Below are 9356 nucleotides of genomic sequence, written 5' to 3'. Positions count from 1 at the left end.
TGTAGCCTGGGAGTAGAGAGAAGCAGTTTACAAGTGTTCTGTATGCTGAGTGTAGAGAGACATGGTTTGCGGGAGTTTTACAGCCTGAGTGCAGGAGTGTTAGCTTAGGGCTGTTCTGTAAACTGGGTGTAGATTTACGCAGTATACCTGGATGTGGGAGACACAGCTTATAGGAGTTCTGTAGCCTGAGTGTAGGAGACGCAGTTAATGCGAGTTCTGTAGCCTGAATATAGGGAGATGCAGTTTATGAGCATTCAGTATCCTTAGTGTAGAAGAACCGGTTATGGGATTTCTGTAGCTTGGGTGTAGGCCTACTCAGGATAAGGGAGTTCTGTCGCCTGAGGTTTGGCAGACATAGTAAATGGGAGTTTTATAACCTGGGTGTAGAGAGATTCAGCTTCCGGGTGTTCTGTAGCCTGAGTGTAGAAGAAACAGCTTATGGGAGTCCTGTAGCCTGAGTGGAGGAGATGATGTTTACAGGAGTTCTGTAGCCTGAGTTTATGAGATGCATTTGATGGGAGTTCTGTAGCCTGAGTGTAGGAGACACAGTATATGGGAGTTCTGCAACCTAGGGTTTGAGAGATACAGTTTCCTGGAGTTCTGTAGCATGAGTGTAGGAGATGGAGGTTATGAGAGTTCTGTAGCCTGTGTGTAGAAAGATACAGTTATGGGAGTTGAGTAGTCTGAGTGCAGGAGACTTCATTTACTGGAGTTCTTTAGCCTGAGTGTTGTTGATGTAGCTTATGAGAGTTCTGTAGCCTAGGTGTAGAGAGACGCAGTTTACAGGAGTTCTGCAGCCTGAGTGCAGGAGACACTGTTTACAGTTTTTCAGTAGCCTGTGTGTAGAGCACTGTTTTCGTTAGATTGTATCCTGGGTGTAAGAGAAGTAGTTTAGTGTAGTTCTGTATCCTGGGTGTAGGCATACACAGTATACCAATGTTCTGTAGCCTGGGTGCAGTGAGATACAGTTTATGGTAGTTGTGTTTCCTGGGTGCAGAGAGAATACTTTATGGGATTTCTGTAGCCTGGGTGTAGGTAGACGCTGTTATGGGAATTCTTTAGCATGGGAGTAGGGAGACGCAGTATACGGGAGTTCTGCATCCTAGGTGTAGAGAGAGGCAGATTATTGGAAATCTGTAGTCTGCATGTAGGAATATGCCATTTTCAGGCTTCTGTACCCTGGGTGTAGAGAGACGCAGTTAACAGGAGTTTTGTAGCCTGAGAGACACAGTTACATGGGTTTTGTAGCTTGGGTGTAGGTAGATGCCGTTAACGGGAGTTCTATGGACTGGGATTAGAGAGACGCAATATATGGGAGTTGTGTATACTGGGTGCAGAGAGAAGCACTTTACTGGATTTACCTAGCCCAGATGTAGGTAGACGTGGTTATTGGAGTTCTCGTACATTCTGATAGCCAGGAAGTGGGATCTGCAGCCGCAGCACGAGTCTAATCTCCAGTGAACAGGTGTGGTGCTCATGGCATGGACGGCATGATCCTGCGGGCGCTGCCGGGCTCCTGGAACTGCTCCCAGTGCATTGTGATCCGTGCTCAGCTGTCTCCAAATCCCGAGCTTTGGAGGGGAAAAAATAGAAGCGTCCACCAAGCGCCTGACAGCAGCACCAAGGTTGGTGGTGCAGACCCAGACCACGCCTGACCTAGGCCCATCCGCACTCCTCTGAGTGACTCTCTGGTTCTGGGGTCGCCGAAGCTCCTCCGTCTCTGCCTTTCTAATAAATATTAATATAGAATTTCAGATACTGAAAGACACAAGTCTCACATGAATTGACGCACTGGGCGACGCGAGGCGGACAGAGGCGGGGTCTGCTGACTGAGGTGATGCAGGGGCTCCAGGCAGCTCAGCAGAGTCACGCAAAAACCATTTATAGCAACTCTTGAGCTTTATTAAAAGAAAAACTTTAAGAAAGTTCCCCAGTAATAAAAAGTCTTATGTGTCCCACCCAGCAAAGAAAATCCTTGGTTATCGCCACAAATTTTTCTTTTAAAGATTTATTTGAAATGCAGAGTTGAGAGAGAGAGAGAGAGAGAGAGAGAGAGCGAGAGTGAGAGACCCTGGAACTGAGACCTTCCATCTACTGGCTCATTCCCCAAATGGCCACAACTCTGGCGGAAGCCAGGAGCCAGGAGCTTCTTCCAGGTCTCCCACGTGGGTGCAGGGGTCCAAGTGCGTGCGCCATCTTTTGAGCTTTCCTAGGTGCACTAGCAGGGAGCTGGATGGGAAGTGGAGCAGCCAGGCCCAGATACAGTGCTCACGTGGGATGCAGGTGTCACTGTCAGTCCCTTTAGCCATGAATTTATTGGTGCACTCAAGCAGAACCAAGACCCTGGGCCTGGCTCAGCTCTGACCACGTGCCGGGTGGGTGGAGAGGGGGGTGTTGGAAGGACAGTGTCTGCTGCTCCTCCCCTGTACAGGAGCCCGTGGTTCTCCCTTAAATACTGGGCGATGCTGAGCCCAGGACGGTCAAAGCCAGGGGACCTTTTGTCCTTTCTGTTTCCATATGATGGCAGTGCATGTGCTCCCCTTCCCTGGACACAGCTTTCGCCCGCGCTGGGAGGAGTCCCGGCTCCAGCCAATGCTTCCGTCTCTGACTCCTCGGTTCCCCACCTTCAGCGGCCCTGACGACCGTGGTTCCTGGGAGAAGTCCAGTTCCATCCAATGCTTCCGTCTCTAACTCCTCGGTTCCTTACCTTCAGCTGCCCTAACGCCCGTGGTTCCTGGTCTAAAAACCGACCCTGGCATCTGGAATCCATCTGTGGCGGGTCCCATGAAGGTCCTCACGGCCACAGATGCTCAGTGATGTGTGGGTGTGCATGCCCTGGGCATCAGCGCTGGTTGTTCCTTTGCTTCCAGGCTGTAGAGGAGGAGCCTGCTAAGAACCTAGGAGATACAAGAGCAGGCTCTCTGCCCACGGATGTCTGACTGAAATCACCTGAGTATGGCCATGCTTGTTTTAATGATGATGAACGTTAAAAGGGAACCATGGGTTGCTCAGAAATTATAGCACAGGAAATTCCCTAATAATAGCATGCATGTAGCTTGCAATAAAATGGGAAACTTGGTGAGGGTACTTCAAAACATTTCTAGAAAAAAAAGTAAAAACAAGCTTATTTCACTGGCAAAAAAGTGGAATCCATACCTGGTTGTTTATAATATGCATTTCCATGATCCGTTTGAAGACCCCTCATATTTATAAACTGCCCCTACAAAAGCTTTGCAAGGAAACGTTGTCATAGCTCCTACGTGGAGGTGACCCTCAGAAAGACCAGGAGGGGTCCAGGGAAAGCACCAGATTATGAGAGGAAGAGGGGAGCACAGGCAGGCGGCCCCCAGCTGCACAGGGAGCTCCACATGGCAGCAAAAGGCAGGCGAGGGGGACAGCAAGGGAGGAAGGGACTGAGCTCTCGTGCTCCTTAGGGAACCTCAGAGCCATGCACTGAATTAGATACAACACACGGTGACACAGGGCTCCTCAGGGAACCAGACCTCAGAGCAGTGCCCTGAGTCAGATACAACACACGGTAACAGTGAATGCTGAGAAAATGCAGTCAGTGAAGCTCCTTGCTGTCATCACCACCAGCAAGCCCAGAAGCTTATGTGTCCCTGCCATATAACTGGTTGGTTGTGAAATCGCCACTGAGGTTCCTTCTCTGACTCATTTATTTGTGGAGTGTGTTGCTTTGATTTCAATATTTGTGAATTTTCTTTTTTTATTTAGTAAATATAAATTTCCAAAGTACAGTTTATGGACTACAATGGCTTCCCCCCCATAATTTCCCTCCCAATAACACCCCTCCCATCTCCCACTCCCTCTCCCATTCAATTCACATCAAGATTCATTTTCAAGTATCTTTATATACAGAAGATTGATTTAGTATATATTAAGTAAAGATTTCATCAGTTTGCACCCACACAGAAACACAAAGTGTAAAAATACTGTTTCAGTACTAGTTATAGCATTACTTCACATTGGACAACACATTAAGGACAGATCCCACATGAGAAGTAAGTACACAGTGACTCCTGTTGTTGATTTAACAATTTGACACTCTTGTTTATGGCATCAGTAATCTCCCTAGGCTCTAGACATGAGTTGCCAAGGCTATGGAAGCCTTTTGAGTTTGCCAACTTCGGTCTTATTCTGACAGGGTCATAGTCAAAGTGGAAGTTCTCTCCTCCCTTCAGAGAAAGATACATCCTTCTTTGATGGCCCCGTTCTTTCCACTGGGATCTCACTCACAGAGATCTTTCATTTAGGTCTTCTTCTTTTTTTTTCAGAGTGTCTTGGCTTTCCATGCCTAAAATACTCTCATGGGCTCTTCAGCCATATCCGAATGCCTTAAGGGCTGATTCTGAGGCAAGAATGCTATTTAGGACATCTGCCATTCTATGAGTCTGCTGTGTATCTTGCTTCCCATGATGGATTGTTCTCTCCCTTTTTGATTCTATCAGTTTGTATTAGCAGACACTAGTCTTGTTTGTGTGATCCCTTTGACTATTAGACCTATCAGTGTGATCAATTGTGAACTGAAATTGATCACTTGGACTAGTGAGATGGCATTGGTACATGCCACCTTGATGGGATTGTATTGGAATCCCCTGGCACGTTTCTAATTCCACCATTTGAGGCAAGTCCGATTGAGCATGTCCCAAATTGTACATCTCCTCCCTCTCTTATTCCCACTCTTATATTTAACAGGGATCACTTTTCAGTTAAAATTTAGACACCTAAATTAATTGTGTTAATTACAGAGTTCAACCACTAGTACTAGAAAAAAAATACTAAAATGGATAAAGTATTACACTGTACATCAACAGTCAGGACAAGAGCTGATCAAGTCACTGTTTCTCATCGTGTCCATTTCACTTCAACAGGTTTCCCCTTTGGTGCTCAGTTAGTTGTTGCCGATCAGGGAGAACATATGATATTTGTCCCTTTGGGACTGGGTTAACTCACTTAACATGTTTTCCAGATTCCTCCATCTTGTTGCAAATGACTGGATTTCATTGTTTTTGACTGCTGTATAGTATTCTATAGAGTACATGTCCCATAATTTCTTTATCCAGTCTACTGTTGATGGCATTTGGGTTGGTTCCCAGGTCTTAGCTATTGTGAATTGAGCTACAATACACATTAATATGCAGACAGCTTTTTTGTTTGCCAATTTAATTTCCTTTGGGTAAATTCCAAGGAGTGGTATGGCTGGGTTGTATGGTAGGGTTATATTCAGGTTTCTGAGGATTCTCCAGACTGAATTTCATAGTGGCTTAACCAGTTTGCATTCCCACCAACAGTGGGTTAGTGTCCCTTTTTCCCCACATCCTATCCAGCATCTATTGTTGGTAGATTTCTGAATGTGAGCCATTCTAACCGGGGTGAGGTGAAACCTCATTGTGGTTTTGATTTGCATTTCCCTGATTGCTAGTGATCTTGAACATTTTTTCATGTGTCTATTGGCCATTTGGATTTCCTCTTTTGAAAAATGTCTATTGAGGTCCCTGGTCCATGTCTTAAGTGGGTTGTTTGTTTTGATGTTGTGGAGTTTCTTGATTTCTTTGTAGATTCTTTGTAGATTGTAGGTTATCAATCCTTTATCTGTTGCATAGTTTGCAAGTATTTTTTCCCATTCTGTTGGTTGCCTCTTCACTTTCCTGACTGTTTCTTTTGAAGTACAGAAACTTCTCAATTTGATGCAATCCCAAATGTTAATTTTGGCTTTGACTGTCTGTGCTTCTGGGGTCTTTTCCAAGAAGTCTTTGCTGGTACCTATATCTTGTAGGGTTTCTCCAATGCTCTCTAATAATTTGATGGTGTTGGGTCATAGATTTAAGTCTTTAATCCATGTTGAGTGAACCTTTGTGTAAGGTGAAAGGTAGGGGTCTTGCTTCATGGTTCTGCACTTGGAGATCCAATTTTCCCAGCACCATTTATTGAATAGACTGTCCTTACTCCAGGGATTGGTTTTAGATCCTTGATCAAATATAAGTTGGCTGTAGATGTTTGGATTGATTTCTGGTGTTTCTATTCTGTTCCATTTGTCTATCCATCTGTTTCTGTACCAGGACCATGCTGTTTTGATAACAACTGCCCTGTAGTATGTCCTGAAATCTGGTATTGTGATGCCTCCAACTTTGTTTTTGTTGTACAAGATTGCTTTAGCTATTTGAGGTCTCCTGTGTCTCCATATGAATTTCAGCATCATTTTTTTCCAGATCTGAGAAGAATGTCTTCAGTATTTTAATTGGTATTGCACTGAATCTACAAATTGCTTTTGGTAGAATGGACATTTTGATGGTATTGATTCTTCCAATCCATGAGCATGGAAGATTTTTCCATTTTTTGGTATCCTCTTCTATTTCTTTCTTTAAGAAATTCTGTAATTCTCATTGTAGAGATCTTTAACATCCTTGGTTAAATTTATTCCAAGGTATTTGATTGTTTTTGTAGCTATTGTGAATGGGATTGATCTTAGAAGTTCTTCCTCAGCCATGGCATTGCCTGTGTATACAAAGGCTGTTGATTTTTGTGCATTGATTTTATATCCTGCTACTTTGCCAAACTCTTCTATGAGTTCCAATAGTCTCTTAGATTCTTTGGATCCCTAAATAAAGAATCATATCATCTGCAAAGAGGGATAGTTTGAGTTATTCCTACCCAATTTGTATCCCTTTAATTTCTTTTTCTTGCCTAATAGCTCTGGCTAAAACTTCCAGAAATATATTGAATAGCAGTGGTGAGAGTAGGCATTCCAGATCTCAGTGGAACTGCTTCCAACTTTTCCCCATTCAATAGGATGTTGGCTGTGGGTTTTTCATAAATTGCTTTGATTGTATTGAGGAATGTTCCTTCCATACCCAGTTTGCTTAGAATTTTCATCATGAAAGGGTGTTGTATTTTATCAAATGCTTTCTCAGCGTCTATTGAGAGAATCATATGGTTTTTCTTCTGCAGTCTGTTAATGTGGTGTATCACGATGATTGTTTTGCGAACACTGAACCACCCCTGCATACCAGGGATAAATCCCACTTGGTCTGGGTGGATGATCTGATGTGTTGTTGCATTCTATTGGCCAGAATTTTATTGAGGATTTTTGCATCTATGTTCATCAGGGATATTGGTCTGTAATTCTCTTTCAATGCTGCATCTTTTTCTGGCTTAGGAATTAAGGTGTTGCTGGCATCATAAAAAGAATTTGGGAGGATTCCTTCTTTTTTGATTGTTCTGAATAGTTTGAGAAGAATTGGAGTAGTTCTTTAAATGTCTGGTAGAATTCAGCAGTGAATCCATCTGGTCCTGGGCTTTTCTTTGTTGGGAGGGCCTTTATTACTGTTTCAATTTCTGTGTCAGTTATGGGTCTGTTTAGGTTTTCTATGTCTTCCTGGTTCAATTTAGGTAGGTTGCATGTGTCCAAGAATCTGTCCATTTCTGATAGATTTCCCTGTTTGCTGGCATACAAGTCCTTGTAGTAATTTCTGATGATTCTTTTTATTTCTGTAGTGTCTGTTGTTACGTTTCCTTTTTCATCTCTGATTTTATTGATTTGGGTCTTTTCTTTTTTTAGTTAGTTGGGCCAATGGGGTGTCAATTTTGTGTATTTTTTCAAAAAACCAGCTCCTCGTTTGGCTGATTTTTTGTAATTTTTTTTTATTCAATCCTGTTGATTTCTTCCCTGATTTTAATTATTTCTCTTCTCCTACTAGCTTTGGGTCTGGTTTGCTGCAGATTTTCTAGATCCTTGAGATGAATTGAAAACTCATTTATTTGGTGCCTTTCCAATTTCTTGATGTAGGCACCTATTGATATAAACTTTCCTCTCAACACTGCTTTTGCTGTATTCCATAAGTTTTGGCATGTTGTGCTGTTATCCTCATTTACTTCCAGATTTTTTTAGACCTGAGGTCGCCCTGCTTATGACATATGTCCAAAATGGCGCCTGCTCCTTGTCTTGCTCACCTTTGAGAGGTGAGTGGAGAGAGAGAAACTCGTGTCCATATCGGTCACTTTTTTTTTTCCTCCCTCTTCTAGTTAGCCTGGTGAACTTTTCCCCATGGGATTCCAAGCCTCGGTCCCTCTAGTCTCCTCTTTCTACTTGCCCACTTGTGTCTCGGGCTATTGAGGTTCGGCTCGCCTCGTGTTCCAGTGTTGGTGTGTTGATTCTGCCACTGGTGTCCTGAACTGTGGGCTCCCACGCTCTCCATGTAGGTCCACTGTGAATCACTAGTTCCGGAAGAGTTTACTCTGCTATTTATTCCCCCACTCTTCCTTGAACCTGCAGTATCTCCACTTTTATGAAACTGTCTCTTCCCAGACTATCAGTGTGCTCCCTTCCTATTCTGCCATCTTGCCCTGTGAATCCATCCTTCAATCCAGGTTTCCCACACTGGCATCAGGGACCCAACCAGTTGAGCTATCTCTGCCACTTCCAAGAGTCGTATGAGTAGGAAATAAGTAGGAGACAGAATCAGGGGCTGGAACCCAGAGGCTCTGATGTGGCTTGGGTATCTTAACCAGAGACTTAGCTGCAGAGCTAAATGCCTGCCCCTTGGTGTGTGACTTTATGCACATCTTGCTGGGAGAAGGTCTTAATGTTTCCTGCACCTATAGTGCCTGAAGCTCCAAGTTCCTACACTTTCCTTGCTGAATCGCTGTCCCCAGGATCTCAGGGTTTTCCTCACCACTTCCCACACAGAGCCTCCTTGCTGCTCTCTCAGCTGTGTTTTCTATTATTACATTGAAACCCCATCATTTTGTGGTACAAGGTGGGGGAATGAAAACATTCTAGAATCATGTGATTCAATTCAGTTCAGTTTCTGTCCACCTGAGTCCCTGGATGCTCACTTTTAGAGTTATCACTTTGTGTACTCTTTCTCCTAAGACAGCAAAGCCAGATGGGACTGGAGTTGTCCACAGCCTCATCCAGGTCACACAAGGCTCTGGCAGTTTCCCACTAGGGCCGTGACTTGTCGATGAGGATCACCTGGGAGTACGTCAACCTGGCTACTCCCCCCCCCCCCCCCCCAGTATTTACAAATGAGGATTTTCCCTCTACCCTGGACCCAGGAGATTTTCTTCTACCCTTCACCATGGGCGCTAACCCTATGAAAATACAGTGGCCCATCTTAGACTGGAATGTCATGGTTTTTTGCTCTGAAGCTAATGTAAACTCAGCCTTGGCAATCCATCCAAATTCCCATTTGAATATTCCTACCAATGACAAGTTCCACTGTCTTCTGCTTTAGCTGATTTCAGCTGTGGTTCTCAGCATTTGCCTTCTGGAGGTTGAAACTGCACGGTGGTCACTTCCAGTTTGTTCAGCTGTCCTTGTGAGGATAATAGAG

This window comes from Lepus europaeus, unplaced genomic scaffold (genome assembly GCF_033115175.1).
Source record: "Lepus europaeus isolate LE1 unplaced genomic scaffold, mLepTim1.pri SCAFFOLD_30, whole genome shotgun sequence".
In the NCBI taxonomy this organism is placed as follows: Eukaryota; Metazoa; Chordata; class Mammalia; order Lagomorpha; family Leporidae; genus Lepus; species Lepus europaeus.
The sequence above is the reverse complement of the archived record's forward strand: the minus strand, read 5'-3'. Positions refer to the sequence as shown.